Source organism: Protopterus annectens, chromosome 15.part0, assembly GCF_019279795.1.
Source record: "Protopterus annectens isolate FY-2018-M chromosome 15.part0, PAN1.0, whole genome shotgun sequence".
NCBI lineage: Eukaryota > Metazoa > Chordata > Ceratodontiformes > Protopteridae > Protopterus > Protopterus annectens.
Window position 1 is genome coordinate 37,326,051 of NC_056749.1, and position 22,765 is coordinate 37,348,815.

The 22,765-nt window shown below is 41.3% G+C and overlaps 1 protein-coding gene across 1 annotated transcript in view; it reads right to left on the reverse strand.

Annotated features, from left to right (window-relative positions):
- Positions 1 to 22,765, reverse strand: part of LOC122789658 (endothelin receptor type B-like) — a 323,469-nt gene that overhangs the window by 132,234 nt on the left and 168,470 nt on the right. The window lies entirely within an intron of this gene.

Here is a 22,765-nt window from a genome sequence, read left to right on the forward strand (position 1 = left end):
GTAAGATCAGTAAAGCACTGGGTCACAATTCAGATGTTTAAATGATGCTCCTAAAACAGAAAAACAAAAGACATTTTTTAATTGATATACATACGCCCATTAATTTTTATCTTTCCCAATTACACTCTAAGGCCATTTGATATCTTGCAGTTTTACTTAAAGCTAAGAATAACTCATCTGTTTCATGCAATTCCAGCCATGGTGCCCTTTCTTCTGCCCACTGCCCCTATACACACCCCCATGCCTCCTGGTTTCTCCACAGTCTACACTTCACGCACCTTTCAAATTACAAATTACTTTTTTCTTCCTTTTTCTCACATTTTGTCTTACTATTCAGTTTTTTCCTACATCATTTTAACACACACTAACTGGTCCAGACTGCACTGCAACAACTGTGGAGAAAATAATCAAATTAATTACTGTGTAGGAAATCGTCAAATTAATTACTGTGCAGGAAATCGTTAGATTAATTATTGTGCAGGAAATCGTCAAATTAATTACTGTGCAGGAAATCGTCAAATTAATTACTGTGCAGGAAATCGTCAAATTAATTACTGTGCAGGAAATCGTCAAATGAATTGCTGTGCAGGAAATCGTCAAATTAATTACTGTGCAGGAAATCGTCAAATGAATTACTGTGCAGGAAATCGTCAAATTAATTACTGTGCAGGAAATCGTCAAATGAATTACTGTGCAGGAAATCGTCTAATTAATTACTGTGCAGGAAATCGTCAAATTAATTACTGTGCAGGAAATCGTCAGATTAATTATTGTGCAGGAAATCGTCAAATTAATTACTGTGCAGGAAATCGTCAGATTAATTATTGTGCAGGAAATCGTCAAATTAATTACTGTGCAGGAAATCGTCAGATTTTGTGCAGGAAATCGTCAAATTAATTACTGTGCAGGAAATCGTCAGATTAATTACTGTGCAGGAAATCGTCAAATTAACCCTGGAATAAGCCATGGTACTTTTTAGTTTTTTATTTATTTATTTATTTTTTGTTTTTTACAGCCTTTTGATTTGATGATGGACGGAACAAGAATCATGAGTAACAAAATATTTTTTTTGTCGTTCAAGGAAGAAATAAATTGTATCCAAGACTTGATGTTCAAAGCTGACAATAGTCACCTTCTTTGTAACACTCTGATATTAGATTGGGATGAAAGTGCAGACTGAAACGGCTACAGTCATATTTCAAATGGTTGCTGATGTACATATATACATCATGCCTTCTCACTCCTACCCAAAAAGGTAGCCAGTTTTTGAATGGCACTCTAATGTGTGACCAGACTGAAAGAAGAAGTAGAGACCAGTAACATATTTCTACTTGATATTAGCAGACATATATAAAGAGCATCTAGCCTTACCCCATCCCAAAAAATAGACACCTGAATATGTGCATGATGTTCGATTGTGAAATAATAATCACAGTAACATATTCAAATGTTTGCTCCTAGACAGTGTACTGCCCATAGACAAGGAATAACAAACTTCTGTACCTACCTCTTAAGTTTGTTTTAAAAGAAATCATCTGACTAGTCCAAGCTTCACACACGAGCCACAACAGCCTCTTTATACCAGTGTGCAGGACTTTAGACTAGGTCAGCTTCAGGACAGAGGCCACTAGTAAGCCTGTAAGAAAGCCTATTTATCCTGCCTAGGCTGTGGAGGTCACCATACCGCTCAAACTCTGGACAAAGCCATAAATAATGGGGGACAAAGGCCCAAAAATAGGGACACATTTTAAATACTGCTCTTATAGACTTAGAAAGTTGATAGAATTACAGGTTTTGCATTAACATGAATTTTCTATAGTGTATGAAATCTGAAACTCACATCTGTCAACATTTTCTAACTTCAATCCTGAATGACTTGCCAGTGATTTGCTAGAAAACTACAATTTTATGAAAAACAGACCAAAAATATGAGGCAAAATTCTGCACATTCTGTGAAAAATGAGACAAAAATCTGGACAGTCTATGAAAAATCTATACAATTTAGAGGTATGTGAAGCTCTAAAGGTCTGGATTTGAGTAATGCAATTTATTTCTTATTTTTGAAAATAAAACTTTTTCCTCACTGACAGACAGCAGACAGATACACATTCAGTGCGTGTGCACGCACACACACATTGAAATTGCCCCTGTCATGCCATGCCTGCCACAAGAACTGATTTTGCACACTGCTGCTGATGTACAAACACACATACATGCTGGATGCTTACCTAAAGGTAAACTGGAGGAACTTCAGGTTCAACTACGGCATGCCCTAGGGTTGTTGTAGGAAGTCCAAGTGCACAAATAAATGTGTAGAGACAGGAAGAGCATGCAGACTCCACTCAGAAGAAACTCTTGCCGAAAACTTAACCAGAGTCATATGCTAGGAGTTGATAGTGCTACTCACTGCAGCACTGTGCCAATAAGTTGTTGATTTCACACATTCCCTACTCTTGCTAGACCATCAAAGACAGTCAGTTATCACATACAACAAATGTTTGTGACAGAATGTGAAGGAAATTATGTCCAACTTATTATTAAAAACACTGCAAATACTCCCAACACACACACACACACACACTATCAACACACACATGTCTATCAACAAACAGACACACACTCACACACACACACACACACACACACACACACACACACACACACACACACACACACACACACACACACACACACAATACTAACTACAGTGATTTCAGCAAATACAGCACATTCTGTGACACTTCTTCCACCATGCCAGATAGACTCCATAACCATCACTTTACTGAATATGTATACATCATTTGCCTTACTATGGTAAATAAAATAAACAATAGAAGACATCACAGTAATGTGCGTCAAGTTTGTTTCATACAAACACACAGTAAAATATTCTACTTTATATCACACAAATGTATACTAGTCTTGCAAAGCAGGATTAGTGACTGATTACCCACAGACAGTTTCCAGCTCCACCACCACCCAGTTATACACAGTTTTGTTTACACTTCAGGCATCTGATCATAATAAAAATGTTGGTCATCTTTATTTTATGCAGATAGTAACCATAAATTAAAGTATTCCAAGTTGCTTCAAACTAATTACATTAGAACTGCAAAGCCAAAATAAAGAGCAAACACTGGACATTTCATCATTTTTATCCACAGACAACCCCAGAAAATATAGATTCTTTTTCTGTATATATCTTGAGTTATCCAACTCTTGCAAATTAAAAAGTAATAAAGGGCAGACAATAACATTCACTTTCATATTTGAAAGTGAAGATATCTGCCAGAGTCAAAGAAAAGCTTGCCTGCTACAGGCTGGACCTCTCCTTTAGATCCTAAGCAGTGAATGCTGCCACTGAATGCATGCTCCTGTCCCTGTTACTGCCGTCACCCTCCATTGTTGCTTCACCAGAACCCTTGATACTCTATAATTTGTTGTCTAGATTGTGGACGGGATCAACCAGAAAGCCTGGAAGTTAAGACGATTGTAGGGTGCTACATACATGGCTGTTTTGTTGTTGTTGAAGTTTTGTCTTTTGGCTTTTTCCGATTAGGGGTCGCCACAGCAGAACTCCGGTCCACTAATGATTGGTAGTTGACTTTTACGTGCCGAGTTACCAGCCCTGATGCACAACCTTCAACGAAGGTATGCCCATTCATGCATATCTGCACGCAAAAGACGCTCTAACTGAGAATCGAACCGGACAGCATCTTACTGTGAGGTGACAACGCTACCGCAGCACCACGGCTGTTTTAATGTGATTAAGATATATAGAACTTAGAAAAGTTCTTCAGGCTGATTAGGATCCTAGACATCTTTCTACATTGCCTATGACTAAGACTGACCATGATTTCATGGAATATGCATATTTTTTTCCAGTAAACTTTAATTATAGTATATTTGTAATTCTGTTATTTATTTTAATTTGTGTTGAAGGAGTAGTGAAAGATGTAGTTAATTATAACTAATAATACTAATATACTAATCTATGAACCTATACAATAATGGATCATTACTATTCCAAATCGAGCATGCTGATTGGACAGCCCAAACACTGTGCCCATTGTAAACTGAGCTTACACCAAGAGAAAAGTGCACAGACACTGAAGAACCATTGCGTGGCCAGACTTTCTGTTGGTAAATAGTGGCTAACAGCATAGCAAACCTCTTTTACTGGGAGGAGAGCAAAATATGAGAAAGATTCAAAGAAACTTTTTTGTCATGTAGGAAACACAAGTGCTACCTAAACAAAATTTCAAGTGTCAGGCCTTTTACAGAAGAAAACAAACACAAAAAGACAGAAAGGATAGGTATTAATGAATAAACAACAACTATAGTACAAAAGTGAATATCTAGGTAGCTGACGCACATGCTTTTACACTATTTATATAGACTGAACACTGACTACTAGATGATTAACACGTGAAAGGAAAAGTACACTACACACAGAGGTGAGATTGGGTGATACTGCACATAAGGAAGTGATTGGAATTGCACTTGAATGAGAGTTTATTAATTTTAGTTCGCGGTAAATAAACAGTTAGCGTATGAAAAAAGGAAAAGAATGAGAGTGTAACAATCTGTTACAGTTTGACATGTCCAGATTTACGTCCGCATTAAGGAGTCTTATTGCAGTTGGATAAAAACTGTTCATGAATCTGGAGGTCCTGCAGCGGATACTCCTGCTCCGTAACCTTCTATCAGGAGCAAGTTTAGTTAACCAGCCATTCGCTGGATGAGAAGTGTCAGTGTTTTGCGGGACCTCTTTTTACATCTCAGTTCAAAGACCTCCTGTAAGGTAGGAAGACTAGTGCCCACGATCTTAGAGCACCTGTAAGGTACGAAGACTAGTGCCCATGATCTTAGAGCTCCTGTAAGGTAGGAAGACTAGTGCCCATGATCTTAGAGCTCCTGTAAGGTAGGACGACTAGTGCCCATGATCTTAGAGCTCCTGTAAGGTAGGAAGACTAGTGCCCACGATCTTAGAGCTCCTGTAAGGTACGAAGACTAGTGCCCACGATCGTAGAGCTCCTGTAAGGTAGGAAGACTAGTGCCCATGATCTTAGAGCTCCTGTAAGGTAGGAAGACTAGTGCCCACGATCTTAGTGCACCTATAAGATAGGAAGACTAGTGCCCATGATCTTAGAGCACCTGTAATGTAGGAAGACTAGTGCCCATGATCTTAGAGCACCTGTAAGGTACGAAGACTAGTGCCCATGATCTTAGAGCATCTGTAAGGTAGGAAGACTAGTGCCCATGATCTTAGAGCATCTGTAAGGTAGGACGACTAGTGCCCATGATCTTAGAATGTCTGTAAGGTAGGAAGACTAGTGCCCATGATCTTAGAGCATCTGTAAGGTAGGAAGACTAGTGCCCACGATCTTAGAGCTCCTGTAAGGTACGAAGACTAGTGCCCATGATCTTAGAGCTCCTGTAAGGTAGGAAGACTAGTGCCCACGATCTCAGAGCTCCTGTAATGTAGGAAGACTAGTGCCCATGATCTTAGAGCTCCTGTAAGGTAGGAGGACTAGTGCCCATGATCTTAGAGCTCCTGTAAGGTGGGAAGACTAGTGCCCATGATCTTAGAGCTCCTGTAAGGTAGGAAGACTAGCGCCCATGATCTTAGAGCTCCTGTAAGGTAGGAAGACTAGTGCCCACGATCTTAGAGCGCCTGTAAGGTACGAAGACTAGTGCCCATGATCTTAGAACATCTGTAAGGTAGGAAGACTAGTGCCCATGATCTTAGAGCTCCTGTAAGGTAGGAAGACTAGCGCCCACGATCTTAGAGCTCCTGTAAGGTAGGAAGACTAGTGCCCACGATCTTAAAGCACCTGTAAGGTACGAAGACTAGTGCACATGATCTTAGAGCTCCTGTAAGGTAGGAAGACTAGTGCCCATGATCTTAGAGCTCCTGTAAGGTAGGAAGACTAGCGCCCATGATCTTAGAGCTCCTGTAAGGTAGGACGACTAGTGCCCATGATCTTAGAGTGTCTGTAAGGTAGGAAGACTAGTGCCCACGATCTTAGAGTGCCTGTAAGGTAGGAAGACTAGTGCCCACAATCTTAGAGCTCCTGTAAGGTAGGAAGACTAGTGCCCACGATCTTAGAGTGTCTGTAAGGTATGAAGACTAGTGCCCATGATCTTAGAACGTCTGTAAGGTAGGAAGACTAGTGCCCATGATCTTAAAGCTCCTGTAAGGTACGAAGACTAGTGTCCATGATCTTAGAGTGCCTGTAAGGTACGAAGACTAGTGCCCATGATCTTAGAGCGTCTGAAAGGTAGGAAGACTAGTGCCCACAATCTTAGAGCTCCTGTAAGGTACAAAGACTAGTGCCCATGATCTTAGAGCATCTGTAAGGTAGGAAGACTAGTGCCCACGATCTTAGAGTGCCTGTAAGGTAGGAAGACTAGTGCCCACGATCTTAGAGTGCCTGTAAGGTACGAAGACTAGTGCCCATGATCTTAGAGCATCTGTAAGGTAGGAAGACTAGTGCCCACGATCTTAGAGCTCCTGTAAGGTACGAAGACCAGTGTCCACGATCTTAGAGTGCCTGTAAGGTAGGAAGACTAGTGCCCATGATCTTAGAGCTCCTGTAAGGTACGAAGACTGGTGCCCACAATCTTAGAGCTCCTGTAAGGTATGAAGACTAGTGCCCATGATCTTAGAGCATCTGTAAGGTAGGAAGACTAGTGCCCATGATCTTAGAGCTCCTAAAAGGTACGAAGACTAGTGCCCATGATCTTAGAGCTCCTGTAAGGTAGGAAGACTAGCGCCCACGATCTTAGAGCTCCTGTAAGGTAGGAAGACTAGTGCCCACGATCTTAGAGCACCTGTAAGGTACGAAGACTAGTGCACATGATCTTAGAGCTCCTGTAAGGTAGGAAGACTAGTGCCCATGATCTTAGAGCTCCTGTAAGGTAGGAAAACTAGCGCCCATAATCTTAGAGCTCCTGTAAGGTAGGACGACTAGTGCCCATGATCTTAGAGTATCTGTAAGGTAGGAAGACTAGTGCCCACGATCTTAGAGTGCCTGTAAGGTAGGAAGACTAGTGCCCACGATCTTAGAGCTCCTGTAAGGTAGGAAGTCTAGTGCCCACGATCTTAGAGCGTCTGTAAGGTATGTAGACTAGTGCCCATGATCTTAGAACGTCTGTAAGGTAGGAAGACTAGTGCCCATGATCTTAGAGCTCCTGTAAGGTACGAAGACTAGTGCCCACGATCTTAGAGCGCCTGTAAGGTACGAAGGCTAGTGCCCATGATCTTAGAGCGTCTGTAAGGTAGGAAGACTAGTGCCCACGATCTTAGAGCTCCTGTAAGGTACAAAGACTAGTGCCCATGATCTTAGAGCATCTGTAAGGTAGGAAGACTAGTGCCCACGATCTTAGAGTGCCTGTAAGGTAGGAAGACTAGTGCCCATGATCTTAGAGTGCCTGTAAGGTACTAAGACTAGTGCCCATGATCTTAGAGCGTCTGTAAGGTAGGAAGACTAGTGCCCACGATCTTAGAGCTCCTGTAAGGTAGGAAGACCAGTGCCCACGATCTTAGAGTGCCTGTAAGGTAGGAAGACTAGTGCCCATGATCTTAGAGTGCCTGTAAGGCAGGAAAACTAGTGCCCACGATCTTAGAGCTCCTGTAAGGTAGGAAGACTAGTACCCATGATCTTAGAGCATCTGTAAGGTACGATGACTAGTGCTCATGATCTTAGAGCGCCTGTAAGGTAGGAAGACTAGTGCCCATGATCTTAGAGTGCCTGTAAGGTAGGAAGACTAGTGCTCATGATCTTAGAGCACCTGTAAGGTAGGAAGACTAGTGCCCATGATCTTAGAGCGTCTGTAAGGTAGGAAGACTAGTGCCCACGATATTAGAGCGCCTGTAAGGTAGGAAGACTAGTGCTCATGATCTTAGAGCACCTGTAAGGTAGGAAGACTAGTGCCCACGATCTTAGAGCGTCTGTAAGGTAGGACAACTAGTGCCCACAATCTTAGAGCTCCTGTAAGGTAGGAAGACTACTGCCCACGATCTTAGAGCGTCTGTAAGGTAGGATGACTAGTGCCCATGATCTTAGAGCTCCTGTAAGGTAGGAAGACTAGTGTCCATGATCTTAGAGCGTCTGTAAGGTAGGACGACTAGTGCCCACAATCTTAGAGCACCTGTAAGGTAGGAAGACTAGTGCCCATGATCTTAGAGCTCCTGTAAGGTAGGAAGACTAGTGCCCACGATCTTAGAGCATCTGTAAGGTAGGAAGACTAGTGCCCACGATCTTAGAGCTCCTGTAAGGTAGGACGACTAGTGCCCACGATCTTAGAGCTCCTGTAAGGTAGGAAGACTAGTGCCCATGATCTTAGAGCATCTGTAAGGTAGGATGACTAGTGCCCACGATCTTAGAGCGCCTGTAAGGTAGGAAGACTAGTGCCCACGATCTTAGAGCTCCTGTAAGGTAGGACGACTAGTGCCCACGATCTTAGAGCTCCTGTAAGGTAGGACGACTAGTGCCCACGATCTTAGAGCTCCTGTAAGGTAGGACGACCAGTGCCCACGATCTTAGAGCTCCTGTAAGGTAGGAAGACTAGTGCCCATGATCTTAGAGCTCCTGTAAGGTAGGAAGACTAGTGCCCACGATCTTAGAGCATCTGTAAGGTAAGACGACTAGTGCTCATGATCTTAGAGCATCTGTAAAATAGGACGACTAGTGCCCACGATCTTAGAGCGCCTGTAAAGTAGGACGACTAGTGCCCATGATCTTAGAGCGCCTGTAAGGTAGGAAGACTAGTGCTCATGATCTTAGAGCTCCTGTAAGGTATGAAGACTAGTGCCCACGATCTTAGAGCTCCTGTAAGATAGGAAGATTAGTGCCCATGATCTTAGAGCGTCTGTAAGGTAGGACGACTAGTGCTCATGATCTTAGAGCGTCTGTAAGGTAGGACGACTAGTGCCCACGATCTTAGATCGCCTGTAAGGTAGGACGACTAGTGCCCACGATCTTAGAGTGCCTGTAAGGTAGGACGACTAGTGCCCATGATCTTAGAGCGTCTGTAAGGTAGGACGACTAGTGCTCATGATCTTAGACCTCCTGTAAGGTACGAAGACTGGTGCCCACGATCTTAGAGCTCCTGTGAGGTAGGAAGACTAGTGCTCATGATCTTAGAGCTCCTGTAAGGTAGGAAGACTAGTGCCCATGATCTTAGAGTGCCTGTAAGGTAGGAATACTAGTGCCCATGATCTTAGAGTGCCTGTAAGGTATGAAGACTAGTGCCCATGATCTTAGAGTGCCTGTAAGGTACGAAGACTAGTGCCCACGATCTTAGAGTGCCTGTAAGGTAGGAGGACTAGTGCCCACGATCATTTCTGCTGTTCTTATTATTCTTTGCAGCTTCTTCCTTTTGGCCGTTGTGCTATTACCAAACCGTACAGTGCAGTTGCTGGTGATAATGCTCTCGATGACTCCTCTATAGAAGGTAATTAGAGCATTCATAAAGAGCTTTGCTCTTCTAAGCCTTCTTAGGAAGTGTAGTCACTGGTGGGCTTTTTTAATTACATGGCCTGTGTTTGTACTCCAAGAAAGATCCTCTATGTGTACCCCCAGGACCTTTGTAGTTTGAAGCCTCTCTCCTTTTTCACAGTTACTCTTGAGGGGCAGCTGCATGGCAGAGCTCTTTCTGAAGTCAGTAATATTTTCTTTTGTTTTATTGATGTTCGGTTCCAAATTGTTGTTATTGCACCATTCAATCAGGGAGATGACCTCATTCCTATACACAGTCTCATCATCACCGCTTATGAGTCCTACCACTGTGGTCTTATCTGCAGATTTGATGATGTATTTGTTGCTAGCTTTCACAGAGCAGTCATGGGTAAGCATTATGAACAGTAGTGGACTCAGCACACAACCCTGGGGTACTCCGGTGTTGATTATAATACTCCCTGAAGTGTTGTTACCAGCACAGGTCCTTTGTGGTCTTCCAGTCAGGAAATCAAGGATCCAGTTGCACAGCCCTTTATTTATGCCAAGGTGGATCAGCTTTTCTATAAGTTGCACTGGAATCATGGTACTGAATGCCGAGCTGAAATCTATGAACAACAGCCTGGCATAGTTGTTGTTCTCTTCAAGATACTCCAATGTGAGGTGAAGTGCCACTGAAATGGCATCAGCAGTTGATCAGTTTGCCCAGTAGGCAAATTGCATTGGGTCAAAGGATTGGGGTAGTACTGTAGTCAAATGCCTTTTTTGTCTTTCGAAACATTTCATTGCATTTGATGTAAGGACCATTGGTCTATAATCATTTAGGCAGGTGGAGTTGCTATTTTGGGCAGAGGCATTATGGCAGTAAATTTGAAGCATGCTGATACTTTTTCTTGGACAAACAAGGTATTGAAGATGTTCATCAGAACTATGCTCAGGTGATCTGCACAACCATTCAATACCTTCCCCAGAATGTTATCAGGGGCAGCAGCCTTGCTGGGGTTCACTTTCCTCAGTTGGTTCCTTATATCCCACAGCACTGAAGTTGGCTGCTGCCTCCTTTTGGTCATTGAGAGGCTTTACAGCCTCCAGGTTGTTTTCCTCTTCAAACCTGCCATAAAATGTGTTTAGATTGTCCAGAAATTCAGTGTTATCATCGCACTGAGCTGACTTGGTCTTGTAGTCAGTTAGCTGTTGAATACCATGCCACAGGCTTCCAGAAATTCAGTGCTACCATCACACTGAGCTGCCTTGGCCTTGTAGTCAGTTAGCTGTTGAATACCATGCCACAGGCTTCCAGAAATTCAGTGTTATTATCGCACTGAGCTGACTTTGTCTTGTAATCAGTTAGCTGTTGAAAACCATGCCGCAGGCTTCTTGAATCGTTCGCATCCTCGAAGCATCCTTGTATCCTCTTTCCATACTCTCTCTTTGACTCCTTGCTACCCTTTTTTAGATTAGCCCTTGCTACACTAGACCCTTCTTATCCTTTGCCCTACAAGCAGTGTTTCTTGCCCTCAGAAGCTTCTACACCTTGCTGTTTAGCCATGGCTTTTGGTTATCTCTTACTTTAGCTAACTTTTTTGATGTTCATTACATCCTCCATGCATTTGGATATACAAGCCATAGTTGTCCCAGTATATTCATCTAGGTTCACCAGATTATTCACCATGGCCGCCTCCCTGAAGACATCCCAGTTTGTGGTTTCAAAGCAGCCCCTGAGACTTTCCATGGCTCCTTCATGCCAGACCCTGACTTGTTTCACAGTGGGCTTATCTCTGATCAAGACAGGTTTGTAAGCTGGTATTAGTTTTACGGAGATGTGATCAGAGCCACCCAGGTTTGATTGCTGTACAGCTCTGTATGCCCCATTTATGATAGTGTAGCCTTATCCAGAGTATTTGGTTCCCTTGTGGGAAAATCCACAATTTGGTAGTAACTGGGTTGCACCTCCCTGAGATCTGCTTTGTTGAAGTCACTAGCTATCACAAATGCACAGTCAGAATTCTTGCATTGCAGCTCACATATAGTATTATGCAGTACATTCAGTGCTTCATTGCCGTTAGCACTGAGTGGTATATATACAGCTGCTACATAGACACCATTTATTTCTTGGGCACATAAAAGGATCTGCATTTCAGTATCAGAAATTCCACATTTACAGAGCAATGTTCATTCACAATGTTATAGTTTTTGCACCAATCATCATTCACAAAAATGCATAGTCTGCCTACCTTAGCTTTTCCACACAGAGATAGGTTCCTATCAGCTCTAAACAAAGTGAAATCATCAAGGCTTACAGCACCGTCACTAATCCTGTTATTTAGCCATCAATGTTTACAGCACCGTCACTAGTCTTGTTATTTAACCATCAAAGCTTACAGCACTGTCACTAATCCTGTTATTTAACCATCAAGGCTTACAGCACTGTCACTAATCCTGTTATTTAACCATCAAGGCTTACAGCACTGTCACTAATCCTGTGATTTACCACCAAGGGTTACAGCACCATCACTAATCCTGTTATTTACCACCAAGGCTTACAGCACTGTCACTAACCCTGTTATTTACCACCAAGGCTTACAGCACTGTCACTAATCCTGTTATTTACCATCAAGTCTTACAGCACCGTCACTAATCCTGTTATTTACCATCAAGTCTTACAGCACCGTCACTAATCCTGTTATTTACCACCAAGGCTTACAGCACTGTCACTAATCCTGTTACTTAACCATCAAGGCTTACAGCACTGTCACTAATCCTGCTATTTAACCATCAAGGTTTACTGCACTGTCACTAATCCTGTTATTTAACCATCAAGGCTTACAGCACTGTCACTAATACTGTTATTTAACCATCAAGGCTTATAGCACTGTCACTAACCCTGTTATCTGACCATCAAGGCTTACAGCACTGTCACTAATCCTGTTATTTAACCACCAAGGCTTACAGCACTGTCACTAATCCTGTTATTTAACCATCAAGGCTTACAGCACTGTCACTAATACTGTTATTTAACCATCAAGGCTTATAGCACTGTCACTAACCCTGTTATTTAGCCATCAATGCTTACAGCACTGTCACTAATCCTGTTATTTAACCACCAAGGCTTACAGCACTGTCACTAATCCTGTTATTTACCACCAAGGCTTACAGCACTGTCACTAATCCTGTTATTTACCACCAAGGCTTACAGCACTGCCACTAATACTGTTATTTAACCATCAAGGCTTATACACTGTCACTAACCCTGTTATTTAGCCATCAATACTTACAGCACTGTCACTAATCCTGTTATTTAACCACCAAGGCTTACAGCACTGTCACTAATCCTGTTATTTAACCACCAAGGCTTACAGCACTGTCACTAATCCTGTTACATACCATCAAGGCTTACAGCACTGTCACTAATCCTGTTATTTACCATCAAGGCTTACAACGCTGTCACTAATCCTGTTATTTAACCATCAAGGCTTACAGCACTGTCACTAATCCTGTTATTTACCATCAAGGCATACAGTACTGTCACTATCCCTGTTATTTAACCATCAAGGCTTACAGCACTGTCACTAATTCTGTTATTTACCATCAAGGCTTACAGCACTGTCACTAACCCTGTTATTTAACCATCAAGGTTTACTGCACCATCACTAATCCTGTTATTTAACCATCAAGGCTTACAGCACTGTCACTAATCCTGTTATTTACCATCAAGGCTTACAGCACTGTCACTAACCCTGTTATTTAACCATCAAGGTTTACTGCACCATCACTAATCCTGTTATTTAACCATAAAGGCTTACAGTACTGTCACTAATCCTGTTATTTAACCATCAAGGCTTACAGCACCATCACTAATCCTGTTATTTACCATCAAGGCTTACAGCACTGTCACTAATCCTGTTATTTAACCATCAAGGCTTACAGCACTGTCACTAATCCTGTTATTTAACCATCAAGGCTTACTGCACTGTCACTAATCCTGTTATTTAACCATCAAGGCTTACAGCACTGTCACTAATCCTGTTATCTGACCATCAATGTTTACAGCACTGTCACTAATCCTGTTATTTACCATCAAGGCTTACAGCACTGTCACTAATCCTGTTATTTACCGATCAAGGCTTACAGCGCTGTCACTAATCCTGTTATTTACCGATCAAGGCTTACAGCACTGTCACTAATCCTGTTATTTAACCATCAATGCTTACAGCACTGTCACTAATCCTGTTAATTACCATCAAGGCTTACAGCGCTGTCACTAATCCTGTTATTTACCGATCAAGGCTTACAGCACTGTCACTAATCCTGTTATTTAACCATCAATGCTTACAGCACTGTCACTAATCCTGTTATTTAACCATCAATGCTTACAGCACTGTCACTAACCCTGTTATTTAACCATCAATGTTTACAGCACCATCACTAATCCTGTTATTTAACCATCAAGGCTTACAGCACTGTCACTAATCCTGTTATTTAACCATCAAGGCTAACCGCACTGTCACTAATCCTGTTATTTACCATCAATGCTTACAGCACTGTCCCTAATTCTGTTATTTAACCATCAAGGCTTACAGCACTGTCACTAATTCTGTTATTTAACCATCAAGGCTTACAGCACTGTCACTAATCCTGTTATTTAACCATCAAGGCTTACAGCACTGTCACTAATTCTGTTATTTAACCATCAAGGCTTACAGCACTGTCACTAATCCTGTTATTTAACCATCAAGGCTTACAGCACTGTCACTAATTCTGTTATTTAACCATCAAGGCTTACAGCACTGTCACTAATCCTGTTATTTAACCATCAAGGCTTACAGCACTGTCACTAATCCTGTTATTTACCATCAAGGCTTACAGCACTGTCACTAATCCTGTTATTTAACCATCAATGTTTACAGCACTGTCACTAATCCTGTTATTTACCATCAAGGCTTACAGCACTGTCACTAATACTGTTATTTAACCATCAAGGCTTATAGCACTGTCACTAACCCTGTTATTTAGCCATCAATGCTTACAGCACTGTCACTAATCCTGTTATTTAACCATCAAGGCTTACAGCACTGTCACTAATCCTGTTATTTAACCATCAAGGCTTACAGCACTGTCACTAATCCTGTTATTTAACCATCAAGGCTTACAGCACTGTCACTAATCCTGTTATTTAACCATCAAGGCTTACAGCACTGTCACTAATCCTGTTATTTAACCATCAAGGCTTACAGCACTGTCACTAATCCTGTTATTTAACCATCAAGGCTTACAGCACTGTCACTAATCCTGTTATTTAACCATAAAGGCTTACAGCACCGTCACTAATCCTGTTATTTACCATCAAGGCTTACAGCACTGTCACTAATCCTGTTATTTAACCATAAAGGCTTACAGCACTGTCACTAATCCTGTTATTTACCATCAAGGCTTACAGCACTGTCACTAACCCTGTTATTTACCCATCAATGTTTACAGCACTGTCACTAATCCTGTTATTTACCATCAAGGCTTACAGCACTGTCACTAATCCTGTTATTTAACCATCAAGGCTTACAGCACTGTCACTAATCCTGTTATTTACCACCAAGGCTTACAGCACTGTCACTAATCCTGTTATTTACCAATCAAGGCCTACAGCACCACATCTAATCCTGTTATTTACCATCAAGGCTTACAGCACTGTCACTAACCCTGTTATTTAACCATCAAGGTTTACAGCACCATCACTAATCCTGTTATTTACCATAAAGGCTTACAGCACTGTCACTAATCCTGTTATTTACCCATCAAGGCTTACAGCACTGTCACTAATCCTGTTATTTACCCATCAAGGCTTACAGCACTGTCACTAACCCTGTTATCTGACCATCAAGGCTTACAGCACTGTCACTAATCCTGTTATTTAACCATCAAGGCTTACAGCACCGTCACTAATCCTGTTATTTAACCAAGTCTCTGTGAAAATTAACAGACAGGAATTTCTCACCTTGTTTGTGTTGGTAAGCTCTAGCCTGACAAGGTCCACCTTGTTGTCTAATGAGCATACATTTGTCTGAGATTGGTACAGCTCTACCTGCTTTTAATAATGTTTAGTGACCCAATACATTACCTTGCTATTGATGCAAACAGAATGATCTTTTAGATGTTGTTTTACATAAAACATTTAACATAATGTTCATAATTCATTTAATGATCCATATCAACCTTTGAGCCTTATCCAAAAACCAGCTCAGGACATTATCATTCCTTGGCACCGTTCACAATAAATGTATCGAGGTTGCATGCTTTATAAGTCAGGGTTACTACAAGCTGCATATTCAATAAAAACACAGAGACCTCAGATGGATTAAATGGCTGCAGCCATGTGTTTATTACCATTTACTGCCAATGACCTTTCTCAAATAGAAGCCAATTACTGTGAGATGTGCGCAAGGCAGGAATGCCAGGGAGGCCATTTTATTTATTTCATAGCATTCCCCTAAACCTACAGGACAACAGACAGCACATTGATATCCGGCCCTTCTGATTCAACATACCCACATCATAACAACTTTTTCATTTCACAATTCATCACAATTCCTCTGGGCCACCTTACAATCTGCCAAGGAGCAATTGCCGGGCTGGTAAGTCCCCTGGCAACAATCCCTTGGGGCTGTCTGGCCTGTGGAAGGTCCAGCTGAAGAATCCTGTGACCCCTCACTTACATTGGCCTCCCTTACCTTTCCTGTCTTCCGCCACAGAAGGGAGGAATATTTTTCCCATCCGCCAGCACATCTCAACCTATCCTAAGTGAATGCCCTTCAAAGCTAAACCAGTTTGCAATTCCTTATAACAAATCCCCAAACCTTCTTCATATAAAAGAACCCCATCCTCATCATACCCGTCTGGCCACCAGACCCGAATGCCAGGGTGAGGAATGTACAACCTGTTAATGTCCCTTAACACCTTATCCATAGAATTAATAATTCTCCATCTCATTCTCTCCACAGCGTTGATGGACCGAGCCCCCCTCCATTACTTTCTCTGTACCACTTCTGAACAACAAATAATAGCTTGTGGCCGGCATTCATGCATGCAATATACCTCCTGTACCATCAAACCAATTAGATCATTTATTGGATGTTGACAAATATCATTACCCCCAAAGTGCAATACAATGGCTGCAGGAGATTTACCGTTTCTTGCTGCTTGTTGTAGAACTGCCCTAAGATGGTGCCACTGCATTCCTGATACCCCCAAACCAAACTGCTTTGCAAGCTCATTTTCCTCTTTGGAAGGCAAAGCCCCTCCTGCCCTGGACCCAGTGGTGGAGTCTCTGAATAAATGAATGACCCACTATCCAGATGCATTTCCGATCCAAAGATGTGTGAGCTGAAATGCAAAGGACAAGAGTTAAAGCCATTTACACCTTACACAGCCTTTATAAGCATTGGACTTCCACCTGCCCATCCTCATAATGTTGGCCTGTGAAGCCCCCATTGCATGTGCATATGGGGCTGCACCTATTCAAAAGGAATATAATGTATATCTGTGTCTAAGCCACTCAACTTAATTGCCTCCTTTAAAACTGCTCTCACCTGATACTGTATCTAAGGTTCACCTTGTTGATGACAAAAGAATGGACTGTCTAACCTACCCCTATATTTACTGTACTCTAGTAACATTTTAGTCACATCCCACTCTAAACCCTTTGGGGTAACCACTCTTACCCACTGACCTTTGATTTCTTGATCCGTTTTGAATTTAGCCACATAAACCCAAGTGTCCTCCCCAAGCAAATATACATGTGCCAGTGGTAAAACTGTCCGTTGACCTTTCTTCTTGTTTGGTTGAACAATTTCAGACCACCTAAATGCCCCACAAGAAGCCAGCCCTAAATAATGCTACCATTTGAAACAGCAAGCCATAGTTCACGTAATACAGCTGGACCTATGGGGGTACCTCTTATCAAGCCTCTTGGGTGTTTGTTTCCACCAACCCTTAAACATTGTCAGTACTTGAAATGCGTTCACTAAATCCTTCAAACCCACAGCCTGATGAACCCAGTTCAAGGCTGACAATGTGCTTTTCACTCTTCCCAAAGTCCATTCTCTTTCCTTCATTACCAAAATGTAGGCCCTGATTTGGTAAGGTGGAATCGGCCGTACTTGTTTCCAGCCTCTGGGTGATCTGGTCCACAAAAATTGCTGTAAGCATTTATTGTACCTCACCCTTGTCCTTCCACTGAGGGCATTTCACATTAGCCACCATTCATTTCTGCCCATAAATGGTCTGGCACTCGAACCGGAGAAGGTTTCGCATTTGGAACCAGCTACTGGAACTGGGTCCACTGCAAACAAGAAAGGGAGTCTGCTAATGAGTTATCAATGCCTGGAATGTGTTGTGCCTTCACTGTGACATTTAATGTTAAGCACTTAAAAGTAAAATATCTCATCATCCTGCCTACCAACCCCTTACCCCCCAGCTGATTATTGACCATGTGTACTATGCTATTGTTGTCCGAGTGAAGCCAACCCACACTTTTTCATTTGCCCACCCCATATTTCCAATGCAACCACTATTGAGAAAAATTCCATCTCTGCAATTGAAATGTTTAACCTACTTTTCACTTGAGTCGGCCATGCCGCACTGAACCACCGATCTTGAAAATAACCCCCAAAGCCAATTCCCCCTGCTGCATCTGTAAACAACTGAAGCAGTATTTGTTGTCTGTTTCCTGCCAAATGGCTGCCCCATTGTAATCTGATAAGAAACTCAGCCACACACCTAAATCCTCCTTCATGCCTTGTGAGGCCCTAATCCGATGGTGTGGCTTTGTGCACCCAGACCCTTTAGCAGCCAAACGCCTCATAAATGAACGCCCCACAGGGATCACTTTACATGCAAAGCTCATCAGCCCTACTAATTCTTGGTCCTGTGTACCCCTAAAAGGGATGTGGCATGCAAAAGTTTATTCGGGGGGCTGAGAGATGAAACATGCCTTGGCCGTGCAGTTTGTCTTCCAGATGCCTAAATTTACATTGTAATTTATTCCAGTAATGGCCAGGTGAGTTAGCTTACCAAAATTAACTATACATACATATACACATATATATGTACATACACACACATACATACTTATAAACACAAAGCTATATAATATATGCATACATATATAAATACATATACAGAAATATCCATACATATATGTACATATATTACCCACACACACACATATATATTATACATACACCATATTCATACCTATATCTATAAATACATATTGCAAATATATAATACATATACACATATGCATACATATACCCATATATACACCTACGTACCTATACACACACATATATATATATATATATATATATATATATATATATATATATATATGCCCTGATACTACTAAGACCGATGCAGAAATCACCTCTCTTTTCAACTCCTTCTTTATTAACTCTATTGCTGAACTAACTAAATCCTTCCCAAACACCCCACCCTTACAAGCTAGTCATTCTACCCCAGCCTCTAAACTCAGCCCCCCCACCTTTGAACTTAATCCAATTCCAACTTCCTACATAAAAAAAACTCCTTAGCAAGCTACAACCATGCTCCAATGCCCCAGATAACATTCCCTCTAAGTTCTTAAAAATTGCTGCAGACGGCATCACCCTCCCCATTAGCATCTTAATCAACAGATCCATACAAGAATCTTATGTCCCCAAGCTCTGGCAATCTGCCTTTATACATCCTCTTCACAAAGACGGTAAAAATAATAATACCTCTAACTTTCGCCCCATAGCCATCCTCTCCCCAGTATCAAAAATACTGGAAAAATGCGTTCACACCCAACTAATGCCCTTCCTAACCACAAACCATCTAATCTCTCAAACCCAACATGGCTTCCACCCTGGCCATAGTACTATTACTGCTGTTCTCTCATTCTTAGAGATAGTCAACCATGCCTGTGACTCCGGAAATATCATTTCTACAGTTCTACTAGACCTCTCCAAAGCTTTCGACACTATCTCCCATACCCATCTCCTCAGCCATCTGGCTAATCTTAACCTTTCTCACAACTCCCTGTCCTGGTTTTCAAGTTATCTATCTGATATATCTCAAGCTGTAAAATGGAAGAAAGGCACCTCTGACTTCCTTCCCACACCTACTGGAGTTCCCCAAGGATCTATTCTTGGCCCTATGCTCTTTAACATCTTTGTCAATGATTTTCACTCAGCCTTCCCAAATACTAAAATAGTACAATATGCTGATGACTCCACTTTAATCTGCAGAGCCACCAACCTCCCAGAACTTCAATCTTACACACAAACTGCCTTCTGTGCCACTGAGGACTGGATGTTGCAAAACCATTTATCTCTAAATGCTAACAAATCTAAAATACTACCCTTCACTCCTACAAAATCCTGCCCACTTCATAATAATTCTTTCCAAATCAGAAGCCACAACAGTTCTGCTATAGAAATCGTTCCCCATGCTAAACTACTTGGGGTCACCATAGATGAACACCTAAAATTTGACACACATATTCAAGTAAACATAAAAAAAAAAAACATCAAAAACTTGGCCTACTATATAGAAACATCCACCATCTCACTCCTTCTACTAGACAAACCCTTGCCACCACCTACCTTCTCCCCACTCTAATGTATGGTGCACCCATACTAACTAACTTATCTGCCTCAATCTCTTCCAAAGTGGAAAGTTGTTACAATAAAATATCCAAGTTTGCCATAAAAGCCAAGCACACCTCCCACCATTGCTCTGCCCTCCACATTCTTAACTGGCTAGAACTTCCCAACCATCTGGACTACCTCCAACTTACTACTGTCCATAAGCTATTCTTTAACCCTACCATATGCCCTGCTCTTTCCATCTTTCTACAACCTTACACCCCTAACAGGCCACTTAGATCTTCCCACCTAAACCTTCTCACTGTCTACATACCAACCCGCCCTGCTGGATGGCACCTCCTGTCCTTCTCCCTAGCCAAAAAATGGAACTCTCTCCCTCCTTCTCTACGAACTATTGAAAACAAGAACAACTTCAAATCACTTCTGCATTCATACTTATTCTCTACGTGGAAGTGCGATTGCACTTTACCCACCTAGCCTTTGCATGTTACCCACCTAGCCTTTGCACTTTACCCACCTAGCCTTTGCATGTTACCCACCTAGCCTTTGCACTTTACCCACCTAGCCTTTGCACTTTACCCACCTAGCCTTTGCATGTTACCCACCTAGCCTTTGCACTTTACCCACCTAGCCTTCCTCTCTCCTTACTTTAAATCATATTTTCCCTACTTCCTCTTTGCCTACCACTTAACTCCCCTAGAAATTACTTCTTAACACCTCTAGAAATGACTCTCTCCTCAGCATTATTTCTTGTACATTTCATACATATTGTATCATTATTTCTTGTACATTTTGTACACATTGTATCATTCTTTCTTGTACATTTTGTACACATTGTATCATTCTTTCTTGTACATTTTGTACACATTGTATCATTCTTTCTTGTACATTTCATACACATTGTATCTAGTTTTCTTTCCCTGTTCTCCTCTCCCTTCATTTGTACCTGTTCTGGCACAGAAACAAGACACATTTTCTATACAAACATTGGAATTTTTTCCTTGCAACATATGACCTATTTGCTAAATTACTAATGTACCAGTTCATGTCTCTATTCTGCAAAGTATCTGCACCAGTTCATGTCTCTGTTCTCAAAAGTGTCTGCACCTTCAATTGCTACTATAACTTGCTTATCTTATGTATCTGCATCCTGAGAGGTACTTTATCTGAATGCTTAATGCTTACTATGTAGAGTGTCGCTTTACCAAATGTACCAGTTCATGTCTGAATTTTGAATAGCTACTTAATCCACAAACTCACATCCGCAGTGGTGCAGCAGTAGCGTTGTTGTCTCACAGCAAGAGGTTCTCCCGTTCAATTCTCGGCTGGAGTGCGGGGAGTGCCTTCTGTTGAAGGTTGAACATCGAGCTGGCACCTCAGCCTTCATCAAAATCTACTGCCAGTCATTAGTGTACCGGAGTTCCGCTGTGACGACCCCTAACCAGGAAAAGCCGAAAGACAACAACAACTTAATCCACAAACTCAATGTCTACTATGTAATGTGAAGCCTTACCAATTTACCTGTTTATGTCTATGTTTTTTTCTACACCCTCCATATCAATTGTATTTTGCTTAGCTTATGTATCTGTATCATAAATTGTAACTTTATCCAATATCTAATGTTTTACTATGTAATGTTGGAGCTTTTCTCCCCGGGCCTCCACTGAAAATGGGCTCTCGAGCCCAGTGGACCCCCCCCCCCGGTCACCAAACTGAAATAAATAAATAAAGTATATATATATATATATATATACATACACATGCATAAATGCACACACACATATATATATATATATATATATATATATATATATATATATATATATGTATACATATATATATATATATATATATATATATATACACACACACACATACACATAAATATACATACATACATATGCAAATACATACACATATATATACATATACACACGCATACATATATGTGTGCATACACACGCACCCACATGCACTTTTATATAAATGCTCCTTGTATTTAGGTATCAGATGCAGCATTTGGGTTTGCTTGTCTACCTATCTGCTACCATACACACTGAAATGTCATTTATTTGTTTTAACCACTTTGTTTTGTGCCAACATTTATTCATCTGCTTGCTTCTAAAAAGATGAGGGAAGGTCATCAGAATGTATATAGCCCTGATCCATCTCCCTGAATATCTCCAAATAGATATCTGCAGAATAATGCAAAATGATTCAAAAATGCTGACAGTCTAGCCTAACATGTTGTTACTGAGTTGAAATTTACTACACAACAAGCTAAACCATATAACTTGCGTGACAACACTGCATAATAACACCATGTAAATTACCACACCCAACACCCGAAGTGAATTCTAGCATGACTTTTTTTTTAGTACTCAGAAAATGCACACCGTCACAACATCTGTGGTCCTCTATAACAACTTTTCAAGTGGATTTCATTAATGCTTACAAATGTATATGGTTTTGACCAGAATTCTTAAACCAAGAAGTTGAAAGGAATGCTGCAACCTTTACCTAATGACAGAGGACCTTCTGGCCGTCACCATAGCAAATTATTATTATTATTATTATTATACAGATTGGAGTGTTATTAATATTATTTTTATTAAATAACCAAACCAGGAGTTTGGAAAAAGCAGTCGCCAACCACGAAGT